This window comes from Benincasa hispida, chromosome 4 (genome assembly GCF_027475165.1).
Source record: "Benincasa hispida cultivar pf3 chromosome 4, pf3_genome.v1.1, whole genome shotgun sequence".
Taxonomy (NCBI): domain Eukaryota; kingdom Viridiplantae; phylum Streptophyta; class Magnoliopsida; order Cucurbitales; family Cucurbitaceae; genus Benincasa; species Benincasa hispida.
Genome location: NC_143481.1, coordinates 52019304 through 52036592, shown reverse-complemented (window position 1 = coordinate 52036592; position 17289 = coordinate 52019304). Strand labels below are relative to the sequence as shown.

The following is a 17289-nucleotide window of genomic DNA, read 5'->3' as shown; positions in this document are numbered from 1 at the left end:
AATAGTAAAATGACGAAAAGTTAAATGTTCAAGAGTTGAGTAAGGGATACTCCGGATTTTTCAACTTTGCAGAGACTGTTTCTGGTTGCAAATCTCCTCCGTAATATGCCTTTATCCGTCCTCGATGATCAGTTCCACCACACCATGTGGAAATACTTCTTTGATGATGAAGGGACCGGACCAGCGTGATTTTAATTTTCCTGGGAAGAGCCGCAATCTTGAATTGAAGAGTAAGACCTTCTGCCCGATTTGGAGGTTCCTAGCGCATATGCGTTTATCATGCCATCGCTTGGTATGATTTTTATAAATCTTCGCATTCTCATATGCATTGACCCTCCATTCTTCCAGCTCGACCAACTACAGTTTCCTTCAAATCAAAATTCAGTTTCTTGATAGCCCACAATGTTTTATACTCTAGCTCCAGAGGCAAATGACATGCCTTGTCAAATACCAACGCATAGGGAGACATACCTATTGGTGTTTTAAATGCGCTCCGGTATACTCACAACGCATCATCAAGCTTCATTGCCTAATCTTTCTGTGAAGGCTTTACTACCCTCTCGAGTATCAACTTGATTTCTCTATTGGACACTTCGGCCTGACCATTTGTTTGCAAATGGTATGCGGTGGCCACCTTATGGAGGATATTATACTTGCGCAGCAATTCCTTGATATTGTGATTTACAAAGTGTGATCCTTCATCACTTATGATGGCACGGGGAGTGCCAAAACGAGTGAAAATATTCGTTTTGAGGAACTGGGAGACTACCGCCGCATCACTTGCGGCGCATGCAATTGCCTCTACCCACTTAGAAACGTAATCAACGGCCAATAAGATATAATGCTTGCCATGTGAAGGAGGGAATGGTCCCATGAAATCAATCCCCCAGACATGAAACAATTCCAGCTCCAAGATGGTGTTCATTGGCATTGCGTTCTTCCATGAAATGTTGCCAGTGCGTTGACACCAATCACATTTCATCGTGTAGTCAGCAATATCCTTAAATAATGAAGGCCAGAAGAATCCACTTTGTAAAACTTTGGCTGTAGTACGTTGTCCTCCAAAGTGCCCTCCATATGGCGAATTGTGGCACTGTGACAATATGCGTTGTTGAGCAGCATTTGGTACGTATAATCGAATGATTTGGTCTGCACCTCTTTTATATAGATTCGTCTCATCCCAATAATAATGTTTGCATTCATGCTTGAGCTTCTTCTGTTGATGGTATGTGTAATCTTCAGGAAATTGTTCACAAACCAAATAATTAACGATGTCCGCATACCAGGGCAATTCTTCTATGTGGAATAGCTGCTCGTTCGAAAACACGGCACTCACTTCAGATTCATTGCGGTCAACCTTGGGATTTTCTAGTCTGGACAAGTGATCCACAACTTGATTCTCTGTCCCCTTACGATCAATTATCTCGATAACAAATTCTTGAAGGAGGAGAACTCATTTGATCAGTCTCGGCTTTGCGTCCTTCTTTGTCATCAAATATTTGATTTTCGAGTGAACAGTGTGAATGAGTACCTTAGTTCCCAATAGATATTCCTGGAATTTTTCCAACGCAAAAATCACAACCAAGAGCTCTTTTTCAGTGGTGGTATAATTAATTTGAACAGGATTTAGAGTTTTACTCGCATATGCGATGGGGTGCAAAATAGTTTTCTTCTTTTGCGCTAGTGCGGCTCCCATCGCATACCCGCTTGCATCACACATGATTTCGAACGGTAGTGTCCAATCCAACACAATCAAAATGGGTGCGGTAATCAGCGCGTCTTTTAAAAATCGGAATGCGTTGAGGCAATTGTTGTCAAATTCAAATTTTCTATCCGCCTCTAACAACGCACTCAATGGTTGTGCTATTTTATAAAAGTCCTTGACGAATCGTCTATAGAATTCAGCGTGCCCCAAGAAGCTTCACAAATTCTTCACGTTGGTTAGAGGTGGAAGTTTTTCAATTGTGCCGATCTTTGCTTTGTCCACCTCCAACCCTTCTCGGGAGACCTTGTGTCCCAACACTATACCCTCTTTCACAATGAAGTGACATTTTTCCCAGTTGAGCACCAGGTTCGTGTCTTCACATCTTTTCAAAATTTTCTCCAAATTGGCTAGGCAGACTTCATACGTGTTCCCATAAACGGAGAAGTCATCCATAAATATTTCTACTGAGTCCTCAAGATAATTTGAAAAGATCACCATCATGCACCTTTGGAACGTGCTTGGCGCATTGCAGAGGCCAAACGGCATGTGACGAAAAGCAAATGTCCCGTATGGGCAAGTGAATGTGGTCTTGTCTTGGTCTTCAAGAGCTATCATGATTTGATTGTACCGGCATATCCATCCAAGAAGCAGTAAAAATCATTCCCTGCTAATCTGTCCAGCATTTGATCGATGAATGGCAAAGGGAAGTGATCTTTCTTTGTGGCTACATTCAATTTACGGTAGTCCATACATATACACCATCCAGTGATGGTTCTTTGCGATATTAATTCATTATTCTCATTGGGACTACCTTCGTTCCGCCCTTCTTCGGCACACATTGCACGGGGTTGACCCACGTGCTATCTGCAATGGGATAGATAATGCCCGTATCGAGCCACTTGATAATCTCCTTTTTTACTACCTTCTTCATCGCAGGGTTAAGTCTACGTTGATTTTCAATGGTTGCTTTGTGGTCGTCTTCAAGACGAATGTGGTGCATGCAGTACGCGGGGATAATTCCTCTAATGTCAACGAACGTCCAACCGATTGTTCGCACATGCTTCTTGAGAATGCTTATCAACGCATTCTCTTGATCTGTGTTGAGTGTAGAGGAAATTATCACTGGCAGCTTCTCATTTTTCCCCAAAAATATGTACTTCAAATGTGTTGGTAGGGTTTTCAATTCAAGTGTTGGTGGTTCCATGAGAGAAGGTTGCATTATTTTTCTTTCTTCCTTCGGCTCTTCTTCTTGCGTTGCGATCGATTCTTCTTCTTTGTTTGTTTTTACTATGATCGCATTGCAGGCAGCTACGGATGTGTTGGCATCCTCTTCTTCATACTCTTCATCAGACTTTTCTTCTTCAATCAAATTTAGGACATCTTCAGATTTTTGCACGTCTTCCTCATCAGGAAATTTCATGGCACAAATTATATTAAACTTGAGCTTATGTCCGTTTATGCTCAAAGTGATTTCTCCCTTGTGCACATCAATTTGAGCACGATCCGTTGATAGAAAAAGTCGCCCTAAAATGATGGGCACATCCTTGTCGGCCTCATAATCTAGGATGATGAAGTCATCTGGCAAAATAAATTTATCAATCGTGATCAACACGTCTTTCACCTTTCATTTTGGATGAACTAGAGATCTGTCAACCAATTGGAGAGTCACAGATGTGGGCATAAGTTGCCCCATATTTAATTGTCAAAAGATTGACAGCGGCATCAAATTTATGCTGGCCCCCAAGTCACACAGAGCTTGCCCAATATAGAGTCCTCCTATGGAGTAAGGAATAGTGAAGCTCCCAGGATCGCTCATCTTTGGTGGGATAATAGATTTGGAACTTTGCTTTGGTGCCACCGTGGCAAATTTTCCAGTGCCTCCCTTCTTAGTTACCATGTCCTTCAGAAACTTTGAATAGACAGGCATTTTCTCAATCTCTTCATTGAAAGGAATATTAACATGTAATTGTTTTAACATAGACAGGAAGCGTTGGTACTGTACCTGTTCATTTTTCTTTTTCCTTAGACTCTGAGGGAAGGGTGGTAACTGAACTTTCACGGTTCCCGTTTCATTTGACTTTGAGGTTGACGCAACCTCAGGTTCTACTGCTTCATTTTCTTTTTCTTCTTCTTGCGTTGTCACAATCTCAAGCTCGACTGCGAAGGAAGTTGATTTGTTCTGTTCCTTCTTTTCTCCTTCCACAATCTTTCCACTGCGCAATGTCACAACCTGACATTGCTCCTTTACTGATCCCCCTAGGTTGCGTGGAAGCTCAGTTGAACTTGGCAGCACCCTTTGTGGTCTACTTTTGAGCTCATTCGCAATCTGGCCCATTTGTAATTCAAGGTTGCAGATGGACGTAGCCTGACTTTGAAGCACTGTTTCATTTTTCTCTATATATTGCTTCAATAGGCTTTCTAGAGAAGAAGATTGCGGTGGTTGTTGTGAGCTACTTCCTTGGTTGCTCCATTGATCATTACTGCGTTGAAAGAATCTCGGTGGCCTTTCTTTTTGCGCCACAGATTGAAAGTTTTGTTGTTGATTCTTCCAAGCAAAATTGGGGTGGTTTTTCCACCCGGGGTTGTAAGAGTTTGAAAAGGGGTTATTCTTTACAAAATATACAGACTGTGGATTTTGCGGGCAATCTTCCATCGCATGCCCATCATCGTAAGTTGCACACCTTGCGGTGTTTTGACTTATTGCATTAATCTGCCCACCTTGCGGTGTTGGGCTGCTGATCGCCATTCCTGAATCAAATTCATCATTGCGGTCATTTGGTTTTGCAATGAAATAATAGCACCGTTATTTGCATTAGAATCTTTGAGGCTTAATCTCTGGTCACTTTCCCTCTAGTATTCATGATTCTTAGAGATGCGGTCCAGGATATTCTTCGCCTCATCATAAGTTTTGTCAAGCAGACCACCCACTGCTGCCACCTTGGGAGTGGTCTGTGAAGCAGGATTCAAACCGTGATAGAAAATTTCCATTTGCAGGCAATCTGGTAGCCCATTATGCGGACAATCTTGGACCAACCTTTTAAACCTCACCCAAGCATCGCTGAGCGATTCATCCATGTCTTGTTCAAAATTAGTAATAAGCTTTCTTCGTCTTGCGTTCTCGGTAGGTGGAAAATACTTCTTCATAAACTTCTCCACCACCTGTTCCCAAGAAGTAATCTCTCCTAGTTTGAGCGAATAAGCCCATCTCCTAGCCTGATCACAAAGAGAAAATGGGAATAACGTTAATCGAACTTCTTCAGCAGAGATGTTCAGGAACACAAAAGTATTACAGATTTCAATAAAACTTCGGAGGTGGGCGTGCGGATCCTCGCCACGCCTTTCTCCGAATTGACCTGCAGCCTGGATCATCTGCAACATCACCGGTTTCATTTCAAATCTACTTCCGTCTAAGGCAGACCTCATGATTCCCGGAGAGAATTCATAGAGGTTTGGCGATGCATAGTCCCTAATGGGCCTATTGCGATCGTTTGCCAACAAAATTGGATTTGCCATGACATTGTTGTTGTTTGGTGCTTCATTTCCAGGCTGCTCCGCCATCTCTTCTTTGTCGGATTATGGTTTCTATTGGCGGTCTCATAGTCTCCTTCGAAATGTTCTCTCAATCTTCGGGTCGTAGTTCGCCAGAGATTGAGAGTTCTGCAAAGAATTCACAACAATTACCATTAACAACTATTTTGCCGAAGTCCCCGGCAACGGTGCCAAAAACTTGATGCTTTATTTTTATGAAGTGGAAATATGGATGATATGTGTTGATGAATTGCGTTGTGCACTCAAGTTTCCCCAGCAGAATTCAAGTGTAAATTCCTCTGAGTTTCCTAGTAAGTCCAGGGTCGAGCAAAGGGACTTGTGAAAATAGTTACGTTGGTAATATTTATGAAAACTTTGTGATAACCAAGTAAATAATAAGGTTTGGGTGTGTTGTTGGGTTGATGAAAAAGAAATAAATAAAGGCGGCGGATTAGAGAAAGATAGTTGCACGACCGCTACACTACACAATCACCGCGCTCTCGAACTCAGCGATCGCCTAGGTCACGAACACCCTGAACAACACAAACGGCCTCCATAGAACCTCGACAGTATCGAGTTTAGTATGACACCACCAAGAAGGCTACCTTGGTATTCTTGGTGTGAGAATCCAGAGGGTGGGCTCTATGTGGACTTGGTTGGAGGTAGAAGACCGAAGGAAACACCATCTTTTAGACGATTGAGCAAGTGGGAGATGGCAGAACCTATCGTATAGGTCGATGCCCAATCGTTCAGGGAAAACTAAGTGATCATCTAACAAAAGATATGCGATCGTTTAGCTCATCGCTTAGCTGAGTGTATATCGCTTACTTACGATCGTTAAGCTAAATCTAAGTTGTCGCTTAGTAAATCCAATTTACTTGACAACTTCCCGTGAGAATTTTTCCGAGATTGGAAATCTCAAAACGACAATTTTCAACATTACTAAAATTAGGAAAACCTTTTTTCTTTTATCTCACGGTTACCATGAAACCACCAATACCCTCCCATTCAATTGGTTATTAAAGAAAAAAAATTTAATTATCCAATAGTAAATATTATTATAAATATAAATGATAACTAACTTACCATAATATATTTATAACCTATAGTTTTAATATTTCATCTCATTAAACATATAACCCATAGCTCTTTTTCTATTCCATGGCTCTTAATGTAAATCTCATTTACATTAATCCTCCACTAGATGTATCTCATACATCATATTGATCATATCATATATAATCGAATTACCTCTTGTCAATTTGAACATTTTAAATCAACACCAAAAACTGATCCTCAATTGAATCCATTGAGCTACCAAGGGGACTTTATGAACCATTAGCTAAAGCTCCAACAGTACGTGAATAACTGACAAAACTCTTTAGTCACGAGATCAACCATCCGTTAACTGCCAGGCACTCCACTAAAAACCGACAGTTGAACTCTTCTTATCACAAATATATTATGTGTCCTTCTTAACCAACCAACAATGCAACAACCCTTTACAGATCACTCATAAGTATAACTCGGCCAATAATCGTTATGCCCCTGTAGTTACATCTAACTTTTTAAGTACAAATGATCCCTCTAATGAACATAAGTTATAGTTCTACTATGACTGAGTCCTCTCTTCCAAAGAGAAGTAGTGGCCACTATCTTCGAGCCCAGGAATCAGCCTTTAAGGGAGCAATTTCTCTACTTATCCCTGCTTCGGGAAATGAGTGAATTCCATCTTGTGTATTGAGTTCCCAGCTCCCAAATCAGACAAGTCCCCAAAAAGGTAGGCATGTTGAGTTGGCAGTTTGGCCACTCTCACCCATACTAATCAAAAGACTGCCCTCAAAGGTATGAGTTCCCAAAACACTCAGGATTGAGGTTGTGTCACTTATGGTCGTTTAGGCGAGATGTAAGCCTCTAGTATCAACGGCGTTATATATAGAGTTTAGTCATCTCGTGGTCTGATCTTGTACAAACTCTTTATATAGGACACCCCCGCTCGCACGTCTCCACATGAATGGTCAGGATCTACCATCTATAGTAGTTTACAACACTTGTAAACCTCTACAAAGTGGACCGTATCCGTAGTATTACCAAGATCTGGTATCCCACCTTAATCCTTATACTACAGACCTATTTAGGTTATCACTTAAGGCATGATCCACTTGTATATCACATGTATATGCTTAAGTTTACATAAGATAACCATGGAACTTTATTTATTAGATATGAGTAAATGCCAAAATGAAATAACAATTATTTTATTCATAAAACAATGTGTATCATTACAAACAACGAGACTCCGATACATTTAGGACACCAATCCCAGCATTAACTATATGAATTTGATTTATATAATTAAATTTAATATAAATGAGATTTCTATTAAATGACATTGTTGAGAGAATAGAAACTATAGATTATATTGTATTTGATACAATATAGAATCTATAGGTTGTGTTATATTTGATATAACATTTAGTTATATGTGTGTGTATGTGTGTGTGTGTGATATGGTAGTTACCATATAAATATATATTAAAATGATTTATGAAAATAAATTAATTTAATTTAATATATTTGAAAAATCATTTTGGGAGAGAGTTGTAACTCTCTAGCTTTTCTCTCTAAAAACGTGGTAGTGGGAAGAAAAAGAGAAAAGTTGTTATTCTTCTTCTTGGTGTGTTTTTCACAAGATATAGAGACATAGAAAAGTTATGTGAAAATTGGATTTTAAATCTCTTCGTCTCAAAAACTCTCTAAAATACCTCTTTTTTCAAAATAATCAGAGCCCACAGAACTCTTGGATTCTCATCCAGAGAGTACAAAGGAATCTTTCGTGGTGGTGTCCTTGTATAAGGCTAAAGAGTTCGAGGTTATTCGTGACAAGATTCAGAGAAGGAATTTCGTGAAGAAGTGTTCTTCAAGGGTAAGGTTTCTTAAACCCTTTTACTTTTTTGTAATCTTTGTTTTAATGCTTGTGTAATTTTATTTGAAATGCATAATCTGTTTATTCTCGCTGTAAAATTTATGATATGTAAATTTTTAGATATTTGGTCTGATCCTACGATTCCGCTCAAGGACCTTGGATCCTTCAACTTGAACAGTATGTGGTAGACATACAAGGGAATCATATTCAAGTAATAACCTAAAAGGTCTGCAATATATGGTTAAGATTTGGTGCCTTATCCTAGTGACACTGTGGATACGTCCCACTCCATAATTGTTATATGAGTTGTAAGTGTTACAGACAATATGATCCATATTGTTTATGTGGAGACATGTGATTGAGGGTATCCTATTATATAAGATCGGACCATAAAATGATTAGTTTCTCAGTATAACACCGTTGCTTGAAGAAACTAACTTTTCACTAGAATGACCATAGGTAACTTAACCTTAATCCTAAGTAAGTTGTGAACTTCTATCTATTAAGGCAATCCTTTGATCTGTATGAGTGAGAGTGACCAATTTTCCCGACTCAAAATGCCTACCGTTTTTAGGATTTGTTCAGTAAGGAGTTGGGAATATAACTACACAAGAAGAAATTCACTCCTTCTCGTCGTTAGGAAAAGTAGATGAATTGTTCCCTTAATAGCTGACTTTGGGTCTTGAACAATGAGGCCTCACGCTCTCATTGGCTCGAAAGGGTTAGTTTATAGTTGGACTATAAATCGTTTGTTCATTAAAGGAATCAGTGGCATTTAAGGAGTTAGATGTAACTACAGGGGTAAAACAATAATTTTGACCCTGTTGTAGTTACAAATAAGTTGTGAAGGGTCAACTTACTGTTGATTTGTTATATCCAAAGGACAGAGTAATATATCTGCAGTGCGAAGAGTACAGATATCGGTCTTCAGTGGAGTGACCTACCGTTAATAAATATTGATTAATCCATTTAAAGAGTTTAGTTGATTAATATCGTATCGTTGGAGCTTATAATCTATAAGTTCATAAGGTCCCTTTGTTAGCTCACTAAGGACAAAAACAAAGAATAATTTGAATTGTTCAAATTATTCATAGGAATTTAAGTATATATTAATATGATTAATATAATGTATAATGTATATTGATATATTATAATGTATAGTTAATTATAAATATGCTTTATAATTAAAACTATATAATATCTGAGAGAAAAATATTCGAATGAGACTCAAATAGGATTTATACTATATATTAAAATTTAATATGAAATTTGATTAATATTAAAACTATAGGTTATAAGAGGAAGTTGCATTATAATATGATTATTAATGCATATAATATGGTTTATTAATAGTGATTTAAACCTATTATAAACCCTATTATAAATATTATATTACTATTATTTATATTAATATAATTGAAAATAATTTTCCTGATGAGGAGTTATTTCAACAGAACGTGAGAGAGAGTTAATGCAACTCCCTCTCCCTCCCTCTTCCTTTATTTGTGATGTTGAGAAAAACATAGTATAGAAGTTTTTGAAAAAAATCACACAGATTTCTCTCACTCTCTCAATCTCTCTACTAATTCCCTCTGCCAGAAACTCTTTTGGAACCCACACATAAAATCATTGTGTGTTATTCTCTCCTTTTTTCTTCTTCATTATTATTATTCTCAATCTATTTTAGTTGCAATCTTACTTCATTCGATCACAACCTTTTTCTGCAACACTTAGAATTGCCTCTCTCTCTTGAAGAGCTTCATGTTTTTTGGGGATACTGATTTTTCTTTGGGTAATTGCAATGGATATCATTTTCAACGATAATAACTAAGCATATAACAAATTTTTTTTAAAAAAAATTAAAATATATCAAAGTCTATCAAGATTTTTACCAATAATATGATCTATCACTGATAAACTATCTAAATTTTGTTATACCTGCAATTTTTTGTATTGTGCTATATCTACTAATAACTTAGGCTTAATTGTTATATTTACAACTGTCCCTTTTTCTTTATGGTTGCAAAATGTTGTTAATTTTGATTTGGAATGGCTAATTTCTAGTGGACTATTTTTACCAATCTTTTATTTATGTTCATTTATCTTTAAAAAAACGGTAGAATGTGTACATGAACTTTTAAAATGTGACTACTACCATTGATATTGAACTTTCAATTTTATTTCTAAAAAGCATTAACATAATTGAAAACATTAAAAGTTGAATGGTCTATTAGATATAAAATTATAAATTTATGTTTAAGATCTTAAATTTTCAAACTTTTGTCCAGTAGGTCTGTAATGATTAAAAAAAAAAAAAAAAAAAAAAAAAATCTCAAATAAGTCAATGACTTATTATCCACAAAATTAAACGAATCATACATGAAATTGAAAGTCTAATTCAAGAACTTACCCCAACTTAAAATTTTAAGAATTTATTAAATATTTTTTAAACTTTAACAATCAAATAAACACTGATTATCCAAATTTTTTTTAAATCATCTTTCAACATCTCTTTAGAATCGATAAATATATGTATAGTCCAATCAATTCAAACCCGTATATGAAGAAATCATTATTCGGGAACATCTGTCAAATAATCATATATTTCAAAATTTATTTAGAAGGACCATTAGTTTATTACAATTTTAATGCAGACCCTGGATTATCATTAACTAACAAACCATTAAAATATTTAAATATTTAAATACAAATTTAGAAACCTCGATATTATTTATTTGTTTGTTTAATTATCATGGAGGTGGTCGATTAAGCTACCTACTCTCCGACCACTTTCAATGTAATAATTAATTAATAACATAACGATCACCAAACTTCTATTTAATAATTAATTAATAACATCGAAGTTGTTGGTCACAATTTTATGATTGTATTACACGCCATCAAGATTCAGACCAAATTAAATATTAATTAACCCAGAAATACTTAGATTAATTAATAATTAAAATGTCTAATTAAAACCATAAACTATTGTTATAATTTATTAAGCAAACGAAATCGGGATTCCGATTTTCCGCAACTCTACATTTTAAACTTATTGCGCCAAAGAAATTTGAACCCAAATATGTTTATAATATTTATAGATAGAGAAATCAAATAGAAAAGAGGTTAAATTATTTATAGAAATAATTAAAAAAAAAAAATGCATATATGAGTGGTAGATTTCTATCCGTTTGTATCATTAATAAATATCGATAAACTTCGATCAGCCTCTATGAGTCTCTATCAAAGATGATAATTTTTTTTATTTTGTTTACATAGTTTCCTTATTTTTTTTAATTTTTGAAAATTCCCTTGTTTAACCAAAAAGCTCTCTTCTACTAAAAAAACAGTATAAATAATAAGCAAAGTCTTGAGTTCTAAAAAGGGGTTATGCAAAGATTAGTTAAATTTTAGGTCAAATATAACAAATGCCCCTGAACATTACATTTTGGGTTAAAAATACATTGAAGTTTCAGTAGTTTCAAAAATACTCTTAAATTGTAAGAAAGAGTTCAAAAATACCAGTTTTGGATGGAAATCGTTAAAGTTTTGTTTCAAAAATACCCCTCAACTTTCAAAATGTTTAAAAAATAACCTTAACTTAATAAAAGTTCAAAAATACCTCCACGGTTAGTATTTGAACAAAAACCATTAATTCCTCGTGATAAAAATGACTTCAAAAAATTAAAAAATGCTCCTAGTGATCAATTTGTTTGAAATTTTCTTAAATTAAAAAAGAATCAATTTTAAAATAAACTATATAGATATCCTCATTTTACTCATATGTGTCCTCTCATAGTTCTCCTAATTTTTCAATTCTTAGCTTACACCAAATTTCTAAACAACCAAAATCAAAATCAAAATTTTAAGTTAGAACATAAAACACCACAAAATTTCACAAAATTTCAAAATTGAAATCTCCACTTGAAACATATAAAAATGATAAATAGTCAAATTAAAAAGTTACAACCTAAATTGTGTTGGTTCTTAGGAATTTAATATTTATTTTAATTTTTAGATAGGTTATTGAGTAAAAAAAGTTGTCGGGATGTTTCGGATGCAATTTGAGCTTAAATGGAGCAATTAACAAGTAATGAGAGGCAAAATGGTGAAATCGAGCAAGAGGAGGCACGATGTTGCTAAACGCTACGACACTTGTACCCCGTACCATTCATAGAGATAATTTTCTAGGTAAGCGTTAGAGTGCTGCCTTGCGGAGCCAGAGTGCTCTCCATTTGATATGCGGGCATGAAAAGACACTCCTTCCAATTTGCTCTCCAAGGGGCTTCGTGTGGGGGCCTTCAACGTTGCAGTTGTTGAGAAAATTGGTGTAAGCTAAAAATTGGAAAATTAAGAGAAATATGAGAGTGTGTATATGAAAAAAATGAGGATATCTATATAATTTATTTTTAAAATAGTTCTTTTCAAACATATGAAAACTTCAAACAAATTGATTGATAGGAGAATTTTTTTTTAAAAAAAAAATTAAAGTCATTTTTGTCACAAGGAATTAATGGTTTTTATTCAAATACTAATGGTTGAGATATTTTTTAACTTTTATTAAGTTTAGGGTATTTTTGAAATGTTTTGAAAGTTCAATGGTATTTTTGAAACAAAACTTTAACGGTTTCCATCCAAAATTAACGATAAGGATATTTTGTGAACTCTTTTTGAAAATTTAAGAATATTTTTTAAACTTTTGAAACTTCAAAAATATTTTTTACGCAAAAGTTTAGGTATTTTTTATAATTTAACCTAAATTTTAACGTGATATTTTTGTCTCATAATATATATATATTAGCTTAAGTGGAGACTCTTTCATATAAAAACGTGCGAAGTCAATTTAGCTTTAAAATGAACCATTTTCAACCTCATTAATAAGTGATATTTCCATATTAAGTATATCAATCATATCCGTGATATACTAAAACAATTTTGTTGTATTGTTGATGTACTTAATACAAACTGTTACATAACACTGACATTTAATTTTATGAGCTTTTTCATGATAAAGATTTGATTGCTACAAATTGTAAAGTAATGGACCAAATTCTTACCGCTTAAAGTTTAAACACTAAATTCTTATCAATTTAAAAATACATTGATTAAATTGTTACAAATTTAGAAGCAAGAATTGAATTATCACAAATGACATAAGTTTAAGAACAAAATTGTTTCTATCATAAAAATATAGGACCAAAATTTATCTTTTTTTTCAAATAAGGGTTCAAAATTCATTTAAGCGTCGTTTGAATTGTCAAAGATTTATTTTTTTCAAAAATCCATTTCTCTTAACATCTAAAAGGATAATTTTTAAATTGTTTTTATACACAAATTTTTGTTTAGTTTCTCCCATTAAGAATGTTTTTAATGTAAAATTACTATAATGGACGAGTAGTAAATACTATAAATTAATAATTTCAATTTTGAGTGGTGTTGAAGTTGGTCATGGTATTGTTCGGTGGTCACAAATCTCTACTGGTAGCAACCAGTGGCTAGCAATCAAGATTAACTAGGACCAAGGGATTGATGACGTATAACTTATACTAAGGACCAACAAATGGGACTATAGACTAGTGATATGTGACCACTTTGATGACCAGGATTGAAGCTAATAACTACTTCATGGGATTGGGCTAGATACTATCATTAGAGCGGTTGTTAGTCACTAACATGACGTTGGTCGGCAAAAGTTCTAGATTGGTGGTCATTGCCTAAACGTTGGTCCTTGATGCCCAATCCTGGTCGACAATAATTATCTACTAGTCACCGGTCATAGATTGCCAGTTGATTCTTGTCATATTCCCCAATCCAAAGTCTCGATTATTGATGATTAATAGCTAAAGACCATGAGTGAGACGACTTGAACCGAACCAGGGACTGGGGACTAGTCTTGGTCATTGGTCGTCATCCACTAGTCTTGATCGATGGAGGTGGGTGGTGGTTGAAAATAGTTAGAGGTGGGTCATAGCGAATATCGTCGGTGGTAACTAGTGGTGGATGAATGTTTTTGCTGGCAATTGGTGGTGGCAACAGTCTTTGATGCTAGTTTTCGATGACAGTGATCATAGTGAAATTAAGTAATTTATCTTCAACAGTCAACTTTAGCGACCAACTTTAATGACCAATTAAATCAATCATAAACTAAAAAACTCGACATAAAAATTGAAAATTTTAATTTATTAAATTTCCCTAATCGTGAGAGCCACCGGCCAGTCACACACACGCTTGCATGGAGCCAAGGATATTGTTAACCGCATATTCTTTGTAGACAGAAAGGTGCCTGTTGCAAAAACAAAAGTCCTGGGACCCACCTGCATTCACCAAATCACACTAATTTGGACTCTAACCACCCCCACTCCCTCCTGAACTCGCCGTAACAGTCACTAAAATCCCGACGCGTGTCACTCTCCTAATGGCCTAACCGTCAGGCAACTTGCCACCACAAAATCTCACGCCGAGCTTTCAGCTTGGCGGTGACCAATGAGTGGATTTGATCAACAAAATTTAAAATCAAACACTTTCATGTCGTTTTGTTGAGGGTTTAGCGAAATAAATTTAAAAAATTAGATCTATATTCCAAACTTATTATTTAAAAAAAAAAAAAAACTCGATTTTCATGAAATACTTGATATATCCGATATACTTGTTACATTTGATACATTTGATATATTATTGATATATACTTAAAATACTTGATATACATTTGATACACCACTGATAAACACTTGATACATTATTGATAAATACTCAATACAATTGATACACAGTTGAAACTGACTAGATATTTAATAAGTGATCTAAAAAATCATCAAAATAATTTTTTTAAGAATGTTTTTCTCTAATTATTCCAAACACGGTCAATTTGTCAAAATGAGTTTACTAAATTGAGTGTTAGTGAACTTAGGTTGAATCTCCCCAACCTATTTTATATTTGTATTTAAAAATGAAAAAAACAACATCATTTAAAAAGAAAAAAAACTACCCAAGTATAAAAATGCAGCAAATATAAAAATTAAAGTGAGTAATAATCCATGTTGCTCCAAAGAAAAAAATACAAAAAATATATAAATAAATGAAAAAAATATACCACTGATATACTTTAAATGTGATATATTAGTTGACTGATATACCAAAAAACGCGGATTTGTTAAAAGAACAAAATTGGAATACGGAATAAACGAAATTTTAAATTTGAGAATTTTGCTATATTTATAATTTTCCATATGTTGAAGGCACATCCCTAATTATACATTTTTTATTTGCTACCCATTGTAAATTCCCTTTTGTTTATTACTACAATATCATAGTTTTGTTTTTCTTTTTTTCTTAAAAAAAAATATTTTTGGTCCCTAAACTTTCAAGAAAATAACAATTTAGTTTCTAAACTTTAGGTGAGAATGATTTATTCCATGTATTTTCACTTTTGTAACAATTTAGTCTCTAAATTCTATTATGTAACAATTTAGTGCTTGTATTTTTAAATTTGTAACAATTTAGTCTCCAATATAAAAAAAAGTATCAAAATTTGATGTCAATTTTTATTATTTCACAATGTAAACTTTGTATTTCATAAAAATATTGAGTCTCTAATTAGTTTATCAGTTTATTTATGCAAGAAATCTCATTAAATCTTAACATTAATTTTTACAATAGCGACTAAATTATTACAAATTTGAAAGTTTAATAACTAAATTGTTACACAATTAAGTTTAGAGACTAAATTGTTACAAAATTGAAAGTTTAAAGACTAAATTATTACAAGCTGAAGTTCTTGGACTAAATTATTATTTTTACGAAAGCTTAGGAACTAAAAATGATTATATTTTTTTTTTCTTTTCTAGTATGAATTAAAAATTTGTAACATAATTCTTATGAGAAAATAAGCTTTCAATTTCGTATTTTAATGCATACATCAATTTTATTTTTTAAAACATCAAGCATATAATCAAAGTTCAAGAATTTAATTGATATAAGATCAAAATATTAAGGGTCTGTTTGATAATTATTTTATTATTTTATTTTTATTTTAAAAATTAAGTCTGTAAACACTATTTTCACCTATAAATTTTTTTTTGTTATCTATTTTTTATCAATAGTTCAAAAAACTAAGGTAAATTTTGAAAATTAAAAATAATAGTTTTCAAAAAGATGTTTTTGTTTTTGGAATTTAACTAAAAATTCAACAATTGTATTTAAAAAAGATACAAGCCAATATAAGAAAGGTAAATGAAATAGATTCAATTTAAAAAAAAAAAAAAAAAAAGAAATCAAGTGGATAAAAACGGACCTAGAAATTTATTGAAACACATTTTAAAACCTGTAAATCTATTAAACACGAAATTCATGCTAATTAAGGGTTGTCAAAACACGTAGTTGCAAATTAATTATTGATTATTATTTGTCCTCGTGTAACACACGCGAATGCTCCAAATTGAATTTTCTACTCTGGGAAGCTGACTCATTAGTCCCAATCTTTCTAGTGACTTCTAAATTTCGAAATTGCCAACCATTAATGACGTGGATAAAAATAATATATTCCAATTATCCAATCATTGTTTGCCACGTGTCCATCAAATCTTATATTTTATCTCGAAAATAATATCTTTTTAGTCTTTAGATTTTGATTTTAATTTCTATTTGGTTAATAAATTTTAAAATGTTACACATTTAGTAATTAAGTTTTGAGTTTGTTTCAATTGATGTATAGATTTCAAGATTTTATATTTTTAACCTCAAATTTTCATTAAATATTTCATTTCAATCAATTTCTATTAATTAATTAAAATAATTAAAAGTGAAGTTTTAAATTTAATTTTAAAAATGATAGAAAAATAGTAAAATTTAATTCAATATCGTTAATTTAACGATTTTTAATTTATTAACATAAATCAACTCCAAAATATGAGAATGAATATTTAATGAAAAATTGAGATTAAAAATATAAAACTCGAGATATAGAAGTCGAATTGTAGCAAAATTTAAATGTCAAAAATAAAATTGTAATATTTTAAAATTTAAAGACTAAATAAAAATGAAAGTCAAAAACTTAAAATTGATATTTTGAAATGCAGGGACTAAATAAAAATAGATCCAAAAGCTAACGACCATATTCGCTCTTTATAAACTC

General features: G+C 33.4%; 1 non-coding gene across 1 annotated transcript; it reads left to right on the top strand.

The window, feature by feature from the left end:
* Positions 1–4709: 4709 nt before the first annotated feature.
* Positions 4710–4816, top strand: LOC120076968 (small nucleolar RNA R71). Its single transcript, XR_005481712.1, has one exon. It is a non-coding gene; the product is annotated as a small nucleolar RNA R71 (small nucleolar RNA).
* Positions 4817–17289: the final 12473 nt, after the last annotated feature.